The sequence below is a fragment of the Oryctolagus cuniculus genome, chromosome 20 (genome assembly GCF_051225735.1).
Source record: "Oryctolagus cuniculus isolate XC-2025 breed Fujian yellow rabbit chromosome 20, ASM5122573v1, whole genome shotgun sequence".
NCBI lineage: Eukaryota > Metazoa > Chordata > Mammalia > Lagomorpha > Leporidae > Oryctolagus > Oryctolagus cuniculus.
In genome coordinates this window covers 12,932,161-12,947,219 of record NC_142886.1, presented here as the reverse complement: position 1 = coordinate 12,947,219, position 15,059 = coordinate 12,932,161, and the positions used below count along the sequence as shown (strand labels likewise).

The following is a 15,059-nucleotide window of genomic DNA, read 5'->3' as shown; positions in this document are numbered from 1 at the left end:
CTCCTCTTGCCCCACATGAGGTCTGCGGTGGAGAGGGGGAGGTGGAAATGCTGGTCTTCCATGACGTTGTACGGCCCCATGGCAGGACGATGGCTTGCAACCTTACCTGCGGGTATGAATCTCTTTGGTGACTTTAAAATCATATACGGACTTGAGACTCAGCCCCAGAAGCCTCGATTGGTTTAGTCTGAGGTGCAACCCAGGTCCCTGAGAGTCCCAAAGTCTCCCAGTCCTCAACCATCTGCACCAGCGTCTCCTGACCCAGCCTCTGCTGATGAGCGTTGGACTCCTGGTCCCAGGCTGCAGACAGCAACTCCTGCCCGTGGAGTTCCTAGGTGTCCTCATTACTGCCCAGAGCCGAGCGCCTGTGCACTGGTGTTGACTCCTGAAAGAGCACACTCCTTGCTCTTCAGTTTGGGTTGAATATTTACCCATCAGGAGCACCAGGACAACTGAAGCTTGAGAGGGGGCAGAAACACGGAGGAAGTATTTAGGAGGTGACCAGACAAGGGGGCAGCAGTACAGGAGAGCGCGGATCCCTGCAGCTCTCTGACCGGGCAGAGTGAGTACAGCAGAGTCCATTCCAGGCCCACAGACACATGTCGGAAATACACCGGGCCTGAGCACGGCCCCGCGGGGGTGTGGGCACCACTCAGTTCTGCTTGCCGTGTTCTGGGGATCTGCGAAAAATCAAACAGCTTAAATCAGAGTATGAGGGTAAGCAGAGACAGGTAACTTATAAAGGGAATGGAATGTGGTTCCTATTCACTTCTTTATATCTGCATAAAGAAAGTCAGCAGTGACATTACGTTGAAAACGCAGGTGCTTGTGACATCTCTAAGACCACCTCCACAGAATGCGAGGAGAAATGTCAGACATTTCCCTGGGAAAGCCAGGAGCGGGAGGCAGTTATTCCTGGGCTGGTTGATTGCTCAGTTATGGAAACATCCGCTTGTGTAGGGGGGCAGAGTCTTGGGGAAATCTCGTTTTAGGGAGAGAGCTGAGACGTAGCCTTGTTGCCACATGCACGGAAGGACACTCCAATTTGCATGACGCTGAGGTTGCAGGGATGTGACCAAAGCATAATGGGCGTGATTTTCTGCTGTCCTTGGCCATGAAATCAATCTCAAAGGCTCCATGGTCACGCTTGAAACAGCCATTCATTTCTCTCGCTGGTTCGCCATGTCCTAAGAACTTTGAAGAAAGAAGAAAAGGGAGAGATTTCAATCGGATTCACCTTGAAATGCGGGTTTTTTGAAGTCATTTGACTTTCCAGTCCGCTTTTCAGCTCCCATCCGCCTCCCTTTCTATCAGTGCAGAATCCAAAATAAACCCGAAGCTCTCCCTTTTCTGCTGGTGTGGACTGGGAGGAGTCAGAGAACAGTAGAAAGCTTTTAGCCAACGTGTGGTGGGAGGCGCAGGATTGCTGGAGAGGGGCTTGGCCTGGCAGTCCAGGAGCCACCTGGAGGATTTATCTAGAAGGCAGGTCCACGCAGCAGGCACCCTTGCTTTACAGTGCTTATCCAGGACGATTTGAGACTTGGCTGAAAACCCCCAGGTCACCTCTTTGCTACCACAGTAAGCGCCCAGCACTGTTTCATGTACAGAATTGGGCTCCTCTCCTCAACCATTTCCTCCTATTAATTTGTGCCCATTGTTCCCAATAGATTCCCTGTGCCTCTAGGGAATGGTCAGCCCTTTCTCACCACCAAAGCAGCTAGCACCACTGTCTTATTAACAGATTTCCTAGTTGGCTCCCATAATGATTTACAAACACAAGCGAGAAGTGTGCTTCCCTTGCCTCTCCTACTTGACCTCTAAGTTAATAAAACGTGTGACAGAGAGCCGGCAGGGGCCACCAGGCCAGGATCCCTTCTCAGCAACGTGCCAAGGGCGCTCGTCATACCTTCACCTTCATGCTCTTGGCAAGTACCAAGAGCTCAATAAGCGTTTCTCTCACCACTTTTGGCAAATCATTTCACCTCTCTGGACCTCAGCTCTAACATTACTGAGCTGTGATTTTGTGACCCAGATAATATTATCTCCAATCTGCACCCCGGGGGTCCCTTAGCTTTTTATCACAAGAAATAGTTTTTTCATAAAAGGTGCATGGTTGGCCCATCTCCAGCCTCTTCGTTGTAAGGACCTTGCTCTGTGGCACCCATTCCACCTTCCTAACTCCCTTCCGGTGCTGTTACCTCACTGACCCTGACTCCTTTGATATACCACATTTTCATTCTCTATGACTCCCTTGCTTTTTAAAAAAAGTTTATTGATTAATTTATTTGAAAATCAGAGTGACAGAGAGAGAGAAGAAGAGATAGGGATGTCTTCTATCCACTGGTTCACTTCCCAAATGGTTGCAATGACAGGGGTTGGGAGAGGCTAAAGCCAGGAGCCAGGAACACCATCCTGGTCTCCCACATGAGTAGCAGGGGCCCAGGTACTTGGGCCATCTTCCACTGCCTTCCTGTGTACATTAGCAGGGAGCTGAACTGGGAGCAGAGAAGCCAGGACTTGAACCTGTGCTATACTATGGAATGCGAGTTTCAGGTACGCCTCAATAGTGGTTTAGATTTCACATTATCAACATTTAAGCAGGAACACATTGCAGTTAAAAACTGAGTAACTGTGCTTATTGATCTATAATTGATTACATCAATGTAAATGAGCCCTTGATACTGTTTGGCAATCTGCTTGTAGCCCTCCTTGGTGCATTTATTCTTCTGACCTCCAGAGTAGGTTCAGCCTTCTCATTCTGGTTCCCTGGGCTCCTTTCCCATTCACCCTTCATTGGTGACATTTTCTCAGAATTTACTGGGAAAATAAAAGCAGCAAGCAGGCCAAGTCCTCATCATCAAATCCAACAACCCATTTAGTTCTTGATCCAGCGTCTGTTTCCTGCGTGGATCTGCAGGTGTGGGGTCTTTGTTCCCGTCAAGGCTGCTGCTTTGGTTCTCATATAGCCTCCCTATTTGCACCATTCAGAGATGGTTCACAGTGTCGGCCTGATATAACCTGGAATAAATAGTTCCCCTTTTGATGCTCCAGTCTGTATGTAAACTATATGGGCCCTTTTTGTGGAAAATGGAATTAAAAGAGGTTTATTGGGGGGGGGTCAACAAAACAAACTGAAATCCATGCACAGTGGTTTTTTTTTAAATCATATACATTTCTTATAAACTTTTAAAAAAAGGTTTTTTCTACTTGAAAGGCAAGACAGAGAGAGACAGAGATCGAGATCTTCCATCTGCCAGTTCACTCCCCAAATGATCACAGCAGCTGGGACTTTGCCAGGTCAATGCCAGGAGCCCAGAACTCTTTCTGGATCTCTTCAGCAGGTGACAGGGACCCAAGGTATCATCTGCTGCCTCCAAGGTGCCTTTGCAGGAAGCTGGATTGGGAGCAGGGTAGCCAGGACTGAAAATGGCACTCAGATATGGGAGTGTGTGTACCATGCAGGGGCTTAACCCACTGTACCACAGTGCCCACCTTGCCCGTAGCCTTTTGAAGTAGTCTCGTGCAACAGTGTTCCGTACATGGGGTGGTCTGTCCCTGAACTTGCTGGTCAGATTGTTTGTAAGCCAGTGTCCTACCATCTTCGTTGCTTTCCACGGAGGAACCCAGTTGTGTAATAAGTCCCAGAACGTGGCAGGGCAGGCACCTTCACTCTTCTGTAGAAGTGTGAAGACATTGGCCCTTTTCTATTGACTATACCCAGTGCCTTTGTCTCATGTCTGCTTGGATGTCAATGGGTCCAAAACCTGTTTATCGTCTTATTCCACAATCTTTCCTCCCCTTCAGTACGAGTGTAGACCAGGGTCATGTTCATTACATCAGATACCTTGGCTCCTCACCCTCCCTCACCTGCTCCAGCCATGACTGATACCTGACCACACCACTGCCCGAAAGCCCTTTCCCCGTCCACCCACCTCCTGTGTCTCCACTCTATCCTGTGCTGTGCCATCCTGGCGAATGACGGCAGCTTCTGAACCCGCCGTTCCCTCTTTCCAGCTGCTGTGCATAGCAGTCAAAAGTGGTCCATTTTAAGACACGGATGAAGTCACCCACCCCCATCTAGCAGACACTGAGTCATATACTATCCCCAAATCGTAGAAATAGAATTACAGAGTAAGCAGGATGGTGCAGGATTTAACTATTGAAAACAAATGCCAATCAGTAATCCATACGTCATCTTAAATTGCTATTTTCCCAAACATTCAAAGCATCCTTTGGATCTCACAAAACTTATCGTATTTTCTGTGACTACTGACCTAGCAGGTGCCTTTATCTTTCTGTCCCTAACTTTCCTTCAGATTGAAGCTTGGAGACTTTTTTTTTTCAGTAATAGAGGGGAGGGAGGGCCCGGCGCTGTGGCGTAGTGGGTAAAGCTGCCACTGCAGTGCTGGCATCCCATATGGGCTCCAATTCTAGTCCCGGCTGCTCCACTTCCGATCCAGATCTCTTCTATGGCCTGGGAAAGCAGTAGAAGTTGGTCCAAGTCCTTGGGCCCCTGTACCTGCATGGGAGACCTGGAAGAAGCTCCTGGCTCCTGGCTTTGGATCGGCGCAATTCCGGCCATTGTGGCCAACTGGGGAGTGAACCAGTGGATGGAAGACCTCTCTCTGTCTCTGCCTCTCCTCCTCTCTCTGTGTAACTCTGACTTTCAAATAAATAAATAAATAAATCTTTAAAAATAAAAAAATAAATACGAGAGCGACAAGGTGTACTACTTTCCTGTTTCCAGAATGAGCTGGAGTAGCAGGGCAAGATTAATAGATGGGTTCATTATGCCTAAGAAGTTGACTGGTTTCTTTTTTTTTTTTTTTCCTCTGCAGAAAATAATTGCTTTTCTGGAGTGCAGAGTCTTTGCTCATGCGGTGTCAAGATGTGTTACGTTGACTGGGGGATGAAGTCACTCTTCCTGCTGTGTGCGGGGCAGAAAGTCAATAAGTGGGATGGGTGGCTTTGCCGTGTTCTCTCCCGGGGGACCCACTACAAACCCGAGGATCCAGGAAATAAAGCCAAATTGTCCTCTGTTGACATCGGGCCGTAAACATAATGGAATGATTTCTCCCCTGAAAGAGTCGAGCAGAGTCCTCTCTGTTGATTTATTTGACTGGGTCACACTCGGCCTTCTTCCCCTCTTAGGTGCTGCTGAATGAGAAGCTATCATTAGAATTTGATTAGCTGTCCGCTATTGTGTAACTGAGCCTTTTACAGGGCCACAGGAGGGAGCTGAATAGAGGGTGAGATCAGGGGCTTTTGAACCTGGACTTGAGGCTCGACTCAGCTGGTTGTGTGACCCTGGGTGAGTGAATGAATTTCTCCTTCCCTCAGATTCTCTATCTGTGAGATGGGGGAAGATAACCGCCTCCCACGGAATGTCTCCATGAGCATGAAACTTATTTATGCCAAGGGTGTGACATAGAGTGATGACTGTTGCTGATATTATCATGATTTAAACAGTTTATTTATTTGTGTTTATTCTGAAGAGGGAGGGGAGAGAGAGAGAGAGAGGGAGAGAGAGAGAGCGCGAGAGAGAGAAGGAGAGAGAGAGATGGATTTGCCATCTACTAGTTCACTTTCCAAATGCCCATAACAACCAGGGCTGGGCCAGGCTGACTCCAGGAGCTGGAAACTCAATCCGCATGGGAGGCAGGGATTCAGGTACTTGGGTCATCACCTGCTGCCTCTCCCATGGGGGCATTAGCAGAAAGCTGGGTTAGAAAGTGGAGCTGGGACTTGAACCCAGGCACCCTGATATGAGATGTGGCATTCCAAGCAGCAGCTTGACTTCTCTGCCAAATGTTCACCCTTATTAATAATATTATATTACTACATAATATGATATACAATATATGACATCATATATAATAACTATATATTACTATTGATGGTAGAAGGGCCTGGGTAAATGCTCCCCTGAGTCCCTCGGGAGTCACTGCCTAACACTAACCTCTGTGGAGGGGTAAATCCTTGTTCACGTGGCCCAGTTAAGGTTTAACAGATGCCACCTGGAGTTTGACAAAGCAAGTAGCTACTTGGAAGAACATAGGGAATTTAGAGTGGCTTCATAGAAAAATAGGTTTGAATTCTATTCTTTTCTGAAACACTGCACTGGCGGGGATCTTGGAATTCCCCTTTGTCCCTTGCCGGCCTGGGGACCAGGACCTGGGAACACATTCACTGTAGACGGACTGGGGCTTGGGGACCAGACAGCAAGGATGGGCGAGTTCCCTGAAACTGACTTGGCAGGGTTCTTGTTCAGATGGGATTCAACAAGGGCAGAGAGGGAAGGCCGGGGGCCTGGCCTGGTCAAGCAGAGGTCTGAGAGGGGCCTGGACGAAGTCATTGTCAAAGGAGGCCATGTTTGTCACCACCCCCATGGACAACCCAGGCCGGCCACTGGTGAGTAAGAGGGAAGAAAGGTCGAGGAGAGGTGGGCGGCTGCCCTCCCGTGGTTAGGAGGAGCACGAGCGTGCCTCCCCTCCTGTTTGCAGATGTCGCAAGCCTTGGTGGGTGCCTTTCGTGGAAGTGGGGGCTGTGGCTGGGTGGCTGTGGGTGGTTTGGGTGGAGGATCGAGCTGGTCTCAGAGCGGTGCACGGGCAGCGGGTCCAGTGGAGTGACGGAGAAGTTGCCTTGGGTTTCCTCTCCAGTTGCCCATCCTGCTTCACAGGGTAGGGACTGCAAAAGCGTTCAGGTTCACTGTCCCATGAGAGTGGAGGTGTTGCGTTACCCCTTGGACTCCTCAGTGTGGACTCCCAGATGCCCCTGCTGGTGGTCTTAGGTCTAATCAGGAATGTTTTCTTAGCGACAAAGCAAACGAACAAAAACCCAGACCAGACTCAACCCTCTATAGAAAATACAATTTTCATTTTTTTTTCTGAGAAAAAAACAAGCTCTTTGTCTACAATGCCCTTTGGTATGGATCCAGATTTCTACAGAGCCTTGAGATCCATCGATATGTGCAGGCCTGGGGCCAGGGTGAGTAGGAATTGTGTGTGTGTGCATTAATTGCACAGAGAACTGTACAGCATTGCCCAGGCTGTGAGCTGCTGGCTCTGCTGCTGACAGCGAATGGGGGTGCTGGAGACACGCGTGTGAGGCGGGCGGCTGGCGAAGGAGGCATTCAGTGCGGCTGGGGTTGATTTTTCTCTTTGAAAAAGACTTTGTGTGCAGACGTCACACCCAGCGTTCTGCTTGAATGGATTTGAAATATGCTGGGAAGATAAGTACAAGTCCCCGGAGTGCAGAGCCTCCCGCTGCCGACTCCGGTTCAGGCGATTTTGCTAATGACAGAGGAGGGAACATTTGCCCCGACTCGACTCATGTAACCGCTCCCCCCGGCATTTGGTCGAGGTCCTTCCCTTCTCTTCTTTGCTTTTAAAATTCCTCTAATCACTTCTCATTTTTCTTCTGGTTCCAGAGAAAGCCTGAGTGTTTTATTCCCCGATGAGCCTCTATGAACTGAATCCTTTAATCTACCTTCCAGGATGTTTCTCTCTCTCTCTCTCTCTCTCTCTCTCTCTCTCTCTCTCTCTCTCCACTCCCCCCACTCTCTCTCTCTCTCTCTCTCACACACACACACACACACACACACTCACACACACACACAATCTCGCCACCCCTCCTGCCCGTCTCTCTAGCTTTTGCTCTGTGGCGAGCCAGTGAGCCAGTCCACTTGCATTTTCTCCCTTGCGCACGTGAGCGCTGACTTGCATTTCAGACTAATTGTCTCTTTGCTGTTGCTCTGCTGAAAGTGACATCTGGAGCTTCGGAACAATGAACGTAAGCCCACGGTTGCCTCACGTGGCATGGTTTGGGCGGCAGCCGCAGCAGCAGCAGCAGCTTGGACCGGTGGCCCGAGGGATCACATGAATGTGCCCAGTCCCTCTGCTGGGGGGCTGAGAGCAAGCCTGGGGCCAAAGGCACCCAGACCTGGGACCCTGGCGGAATTCTTAATGGTCAAGTGGAAGGCAGGGCCAGGGGCATCGGGAAAAGGGGAGGAATCAGGAGATGCGTGGCGTCACGGAGTGTGACCCGAGCCCAGCCCGGTGCTGAAGGAGGGAAGCCTGGACTTCTGGGAGTTCTCTCAGCGCTTCCTGACTGTGCTACGTATGCAGGTGTCCACGTTAGTGATGCTTACACGTTGCTTTCTTCTATCTTTAAGGCGGTTTTGGAAACTATGACAAATATCCCTGGAGCAGGTGGCAGGGGCCCAGTTAAAGTGGCTCATGCACAGGCAAATCTCTGACGCAGAGGACAGAGGTCTGGGGCTGGGGCCCTTCCAGTGGGGCTGGGCCCAAGGACCCAGCCGGGCGTCTCCCCTCCCCTGCTACCCCTCCCCCCACCTCTCCCTCTCTCTGTCCCTTCTCCTTAGACGACCCTGCCCTCCCCAACATTGGTTCCCTTCTCTTTCTCCTTCTCTCTCCCTGCCTTCCCCTTGGCCTTCTCCCCCTCCCCCCGACTCTGCCCTCCCTCACCCCCTTCCCTGACCCCCTGAGCCTCTCCCTCTGTCCCTGCCAGTCTCTCTCCATCCCAGCAACCCTCTCCCCATGTGGTCTGTGCCTCTCCCTCCCACTCTCTCTCAGCCCTCTCCTGGCTCCTGCAATCTGTCTTTGCCCCATTCTACTTCCACTGTTTGTCTCCCTCTCCACCGCTCTGTCCTCCCATGCCCCAGCCCTCTGGTGGTTCTGCTAGTGCACTTGCTGACTTTACGCTAGGGCAGGCACTCTCCTGTACCTATATATACTGACCTATACCTGTATGGTTGTCCCCCAACCAGTCTCACCTCCCACAGTGCCACTTACCTGCAGCTGACCATGGTTCCACAAATGCTAAATGGAAAATTCCAGAAAAAAAGAATTCGGGAGTATTCAGTTGAGCAGCCTTTCTGAGTAACAAGATTAAATCTCACTCACACAAGCCTGCTGTGTCTTGCCCAGGACCTAAGTCATCCCTCTGCCCAGCGTATCCACACTGTATATGCTGCCTGCCCGTTAGCCACCTAGTAGCCGTCTTGGGGGCCACATCAGCTGTCATCATGGCAAAATGCCTGTGTTCATGTAGCCCTTATTCTACTTGCTAAAGAAGAATAATGCAAAGGAGGAGTGGAGGACAGGTTTGCTCTGGCACTGTGGGCCAGTGCAGCAGGGCGTGCTGGAAAAACCCAGACCATATGGGTCGGATACTATGTGTGGTCCCAGGCGTTCACTGCGGTCTTTGACACAAACCACTGTATCGCCCTGCTTGGCCTTGCCGATGGGAAACGAGCGTCTCATTCACAAAACGGTCGTTGCCACGGGAAAGTCCATTAGGTAGGAGGGGCTGAAATGTATCGACAGGCCTAAGAGCTGGTGAGGCCTTGGTGACTTTGCCCTTGTGGGATGCCGGCCTTGCAGGTGGCAGCTTGGCCAGCTACCCCATAATGCCAGCTCCTGGGACCCAACTCCTTGCCCCATCACTGGTGCCTCCCAGGGAGCTGGAGTCAGAGGTGTGGCTGTCTCAGACCTGGGCAGGCGTCCCACAGGGTGTCTTGACCCCTGCAGCAAGTGCCCATCCCCAGAGAGGATCCTTGCTTGGGCACCCAGCACCACAGCTGGTCCGGGCAGAGATGGAGGTAGACTCCATGCCTCCTGATCCCCCCTCTGGGGCCCCTTTTGGCTTTTTCTAATCTTGCCACTTCGAAACCTGGATCAAAACCCAGCAGCCGGACGCGAAGGCTCCTCCATCGTCTCCCCAGCCCCCTGGAAAGCCCACCCACTTCGGTGGTCATGGGTTCTCCCTCGCACCGCTACCCTGGAGAAGCACAAGCCATCTCCCTGTGCTCTAGCTGTCTGCAGAGACTGCAAGCCACAGACACCGAGGTTTAAGGCTTGTCGGTTTTGCAGAGAGATGGCTGCTGCCTCCCGGCGAGCGCTGATAAAGACCTAGGTAATCGCAGAAGAACGCTGCCCGGGGGAAGATGACGGAACTCCCACACAGAAGGCGAGCAGATGGTGCGATCACTGCGTCTCAGGCTGCGAGTGGAGTCGCCGGCCGCTAGGTGGCGTCAGCGTCCAGGGCCGCGCGGCCGTGCCGGGAGCCGGAGGCCTGGGCGCGCTCTGTAAGCTGACTCACTGTGGTTCATTTCCTGACCGGGGACTGCGCATCTTCCCTGGGGCCAAGTAGGAAACCACCGCGTCCGTAAAGCCCCAGATCGCTTCCAACAAGTGCTCAGGGCCCCTCTGTGGAGAAAAAGCAGCCAAAACGACAAGGCATCTAGGCAGCACCTGGTGCCCTGGGTTGGGTGCTGGGTGCTCCCATTCAATTCACGGCCTCCCCGGGGCCTCCTCCCTCCCCAGCCTCGCCCGCTGCCTGCAGGGCAGAGTGGCAGGCACAACACTGGCTCAGGACGTGATGTCAGAGAGAGGACAAAGGGACCCCGTGGTGTGGGGGTGGTGTGGTGTTGGGCGTGATGAGATGAAAAGGTGGGGTGGGGTGATGGCCAGTTAGCCCCTGAAGGATTCCTATTCTAGTCCCTGTTGTCTTCTTATTTGTCAGGAAGCTTCCTCCCCGAATGGAGAGCCCCTCTGGTTTCTAGCTCCAAAGCACCCCAAAGCCTCGTCAGCTCCCTTGGGATGCCCACACCCTTCCGGTTTGGTGTGGGGACCTCTTCCCGCTGGTTTGGTTTCATAAGCAGGCCCCTGATCCCCTCCAGACTCTCGGTTTCTTCTTGTTCAAGCTGTTCCTTCTTTGTGCCTGTATTTTCTCATCTGTAGAACAGAGATAACTACTTGTCTCATAGCAGTGTTGCAAGGATTAAATGAGCATTTTATCAAAAGCAGTGGAAGCAGGGCCTGGCGGATAGACTCAACAAATATTGGCTGTAGTTTACTCTTTTTTCTTTTTGAGATTTATTTATTTATTTGGAAGGCAGAGCTACAAAGAGACAGAGACAGAGAGAGGGAGAGAGGTTTTCCATCCATTGGTTTACTCCCCAAATGGCTGCAACAGCTGGAGCTGAGCCCGTCTGAAGCCAGGAGCTTCTTCCAGGTCTCCCATGCAGGTTCAGGGGCCCAAGGACTTGGGCCATCTTCCACTGCTTTCCCAGGCCACAGCAGAGAGCTGGATCGGAAGTGGAGCAGCTGGGACTCAAAATGGCGCCCATATGGGATGCCGGCACTGCAGGCATCGGCTCTACCTGTATGCCACAGTGCCGGCCCTGTAATTTACTCTTGCTGTTCCTATGGCTACGACTGTTGCTGTAACCGTCCATCACTCCTGTTGTACTGGTACTACACTGTATTGCTGTCTCCTGAATCACTGCTAACACTATTGTTGCTGCTACCATTTGCTTTTCTACTGCACCTCTTACCCCTGATTTGGATTTTGAGCCCCTGTTTCTCCTAGTTGTAGAAAATAGTTGGCCTGTCAGTTTAAGGGGAACTCACTGTCTTCTGCATTTTTAGCTAAGTAATTAGGGGAATCCTGGCTCCTACCACTTTTCTTAGAGGATGAGCCAACCTCATGGAGGTTTGTGTCTGATCGTGCAGTGCAGAGGAAGTGTGTGTGTGTGTGTGTGTGTGTGTCTATGTGTGTGTATGTGGGGGCACAGTGGTTCACGACTGTCCCATGTGCACCAGGCACTGCACTTTGATCTTTGGCCTCTGTCTTTGCATATCTAGGTCTTAGGCAGCCTCTGTGGAGCCATGTTTGGGCTTGGTAGGGGTATGGAAGGGATGGGGAGCACCCAGAGATCCTCAGGTGGTCTCTGGCCTAAGGCTTCCTGAGGCCCAGCGAAGGCTTCTTGCCCCAGCTCTTCCCTCCACCAGCTGTCGCGGTGTGGACCCCTTTTGACCAGAGACCTGCAGGTTTCCCTGGGCTTTCCCCGTGGGAAGTAAGGCACAGATCTCCTTGTCCTGGAGTCCCTGCAGGCCAGGGAGTTTCAATCACAGGTTCCTCTGTGCTGGGAAGGGGGCCGGGAGGAGGCTTTTAAAATCACAGAGGTGACCGGTGAGGGTCAAGTATTGCCAACCATGAAGTGAGAGTAGCCTGGCAGGAAAGGCCCTGGGTGTGGCCAACCCACCTGTCCGCACTGCAGATGGGTGGTGGTAGGGCCAGAGGGAAGAAAGGGAAAATCTGGGTTACAGAATGGACGAATAAACGCAGTGTCTTGGACTGCAGGCAGGCCCGGCCCACGCAGGCGGATGAGACACCGCCAAAAGGGAACCTGATGACTGTGCAAGCAAGAGTTTCTACTGCATGGGCTTTGTGCTTGAAAATAGCTTGTTTTGCACAGTTTGGGTGCTTATCTTCTAATTTTTGCAGTATTTATGAAGAAATATGAGAGTTCTTCAAAAAGTTCTTAGAAAATGTGTAATATGAAAAATGCCATGCGTGGGGCTGGGTTAAACCACTGCCTGCAATGCTGGCATCTCACATGGGCACCAGTTCAAGTCCCGGCTGCTCCACTTCTGAGCCATCTCTCTTGTAATGCACCTGGGAAAGCAGCAGAAAATGGCCCAAGCACTTAGGCCTCTGCCCCTCATGTGGGAACCTGGATGGATTTCCAGGTTCTTGGCTTCTGCCTGGCCCAGCCCTGGCCATTGTGGACGTTTGGGGAGTGAATCAGTGGATGGAAGATGTTCTCTCTCTCTCCTCTCTGTCTCTCACTCTCCCCTTCTTCCTCTCTCTCCCTCTCTCTCTATAACTCCACCTTTCAAATAAATAAGTGCATTTTTTAAAAAAAAGAAAATAGAAAAATTTTGCATGGATTTTAAGAAATCAAATCATATCTTTTAATTCTGTTTTCCTGCCAACTTTCTGGAGAGCCCTCAGATGTAAACTCTAGCCTCCTCTTCCTGTATCATATACTAAGAAAGCAATGGATTAATAAAGTTTCCTTTCATTTGTTCAAAAGATTTTATTTATTTATCTAAGAGGTAGAGTTACAGACAGAGAGAGGGAGAGACAGAGAGAGAGCTCTTCCATCTGCTGGTTCACTCCCCAAATGGCTGCAATGGCAGGAGGTAAGCTGATCCAAAGGCAGGAGCCAGGAGCTTCTTCCAGGGCTCCCACGTGGGTGAAGGGACCCAAGCACCTGGGCCATCCTCCACTGCTTTCCCAGGCCACAGCAGAGAGCTGGATTGGAAGTGGAGCAGCCAGGACAGGAACCAGAGCCCATTTGGAGGCTTTACCTGCTATGCCACCATGCTAGCCCCTCTTATTACTTGTGACCAGAATTGTTTGTCAGGAGCAAAATTGATCCTCTTAGATTGTGTTGATTAAAGACGCACATCAACATACCCAGTCCACTGCCTGTGCTGTGTAGTTTGAGAGCAAAGAATAGTTTTTACAATGCAAATGGTTGGAAACTTCAAAAGTGGAATAATTCAGGGCATGTGAACACTCTGTGAGATTCAAGCTTCAGTTTCTATAAATGAAGCTTCATGGGAACACAGCCATGCTCACTCTTTATGTATTGTCTGTGGCTGTTTTAGCACTGCATGGGCAGAGTTGAGTAGCTGCTGCAGAGACCATATGGCCTGCAAATCTGAAAATATTTACTGTTTGACCCTTCGCAGGAGGAGCTGGCTAATTCCTGGTGCAGCGTGTAGGGGCAATCTGACGTGAAGGGGAACTCGGGGGAGAACGTTCGGTCTGGAAGTTTCTCTATGCAGCCTACAGGTAAGGGCAGAGCAGCCTCCCCGCGGAGGCGTTGACCTTAAGGAAAGCAGGCAGGAGAAGTTGTGCTCCCATCAGCCTGCGCATGGGGTTTGTGTGAGCCCCACCCCTCCTCTGCAGCGCTCAAAGCCTGCTGTTATTTTATGCCACCTGCATAACCTGATTTGCATCTTCAATGAATATCTAGCTACCACTTGGACTTTTTTCAGAATAAGGAAAATGGCTTTTATGAAGCCATCTGTAGATGAAAAATAAATAGCAGCCAACGGTCCTGGAATATGTGATTGAGGGAGCTGGAGCTCAAAAAAAAAAAAAAAAAATCAACAGCTGATTTGCTCCCCAAGTCAAGAAGCTACTAAGGAGAGTTCAGTGTTTACAAGAAGAGAGAGGCGGGCGGAAGCCAGCTGGGGGATGAAGGGAAAGTACCAGCCTTGTGGAGCCCAGTGGCACACTGGGCTCAGGGGCAGGGCCGGAGCTTGTCCTCTTGCCCCCAATCCCCTGCTCTCTGGAAGCTTCTTGGTCTTTTCTTCTTCCAGAGCCTGGTAGAGCTTGCCAGTCCTGGGACCCCACTTGTCTCGGGGCTGCACTTGCCACACAGGTGGTTTTCCTGTAGATCTTCCATCAAAGAGGATTTCGGCATCTGAACCCAAGGCTCAGTCTGACGGAGCCTTGGCCTTACCAGTGGCAGGTTGATGATTAGATTAACCCTCTCATTCTTTCGTTCCTTCCCGTCACTGCCTGGAGCCCTCCAGTTGCCCCGAAGAGTTGTCAGTGGCAGATTGCAGATAATGTGTCAATTCTTAGCTGCTGCTGCTGCTTCTTTTTTAAAGTTTCTATGTATGTATTTGAAAGAGAGGAAGAGAGAGAGAGAAAGAGAGAGAGAGAGATCTTCCATCCACTGGTTTACTCCCCAGATGGCTGCAGCAGCCAGCGCTGGGCCAGTCTGAAACCAGGAGCCAGGAACTTCTTCCATGTCTTTCATTTGGGTGGCAGGGGGCCAAGCACGTGGGCCATGTTCTGCTGCTTTCCCAGCTCATTGGCTTATTCCACTGGCAGGGAGCTGGATCAGAAGTAGAGAAGCCAGGACATGAGCTGGTACCCATAAGGGATGCCACCATTGCAGATGGTGGATTTACCCAAGTGCCACAATGCTGGTCCCAAATTCTCAGCTTCTAAATGCAGAGTAGAGAGTGAAACAGAGATTGAGGAAGTAAATGTGATGAATCAGAACAATTCCCAGGGTGGGCGTCTAGCTGAGGGGTTAAGATGCTTATGTCCCCTGTTGGAGCGCTTGCATTTCATTCTAACTCCAGCTCCTGACTCCAGCTTCTGGCCAGTGTAGACCCTGGGAGACAGCAATGAGAGCTCAAGCAACTGAGTCCCTGTCACCC

The 15,059-nt window shown here is 51.1% G+C and overlaps 1 protein-coding gene across 2 annotated transcripts in view; it reads left to right on the top strand.

Moving 5' to 3' along the window:
- SYT16 (synaptotagmin 16) overlaps nucleotides 1-15,059 on the top strand; it is a 322,943-nt gene that overhangs the window by 65,082 nt on the left and 242,802 nt on the right. The window contains exons 1-2 of one of the 2 annotated variants that reach the window (XM_089322558.1): nucleotides 10,060-10,169; nucleotides 13,569-13,671. The gene's annotated coding sequence lies outside the window, so the exon portion shown is untranslated. Of the gene's footprint in view, nucleotides 1-10,059; nucleotides 10,170-13,568; nucleotides 13,672-15,059 lie in introns of those variants that run through there. The other variant, XM_002719549.6, reaches the window with a different exon arrangement.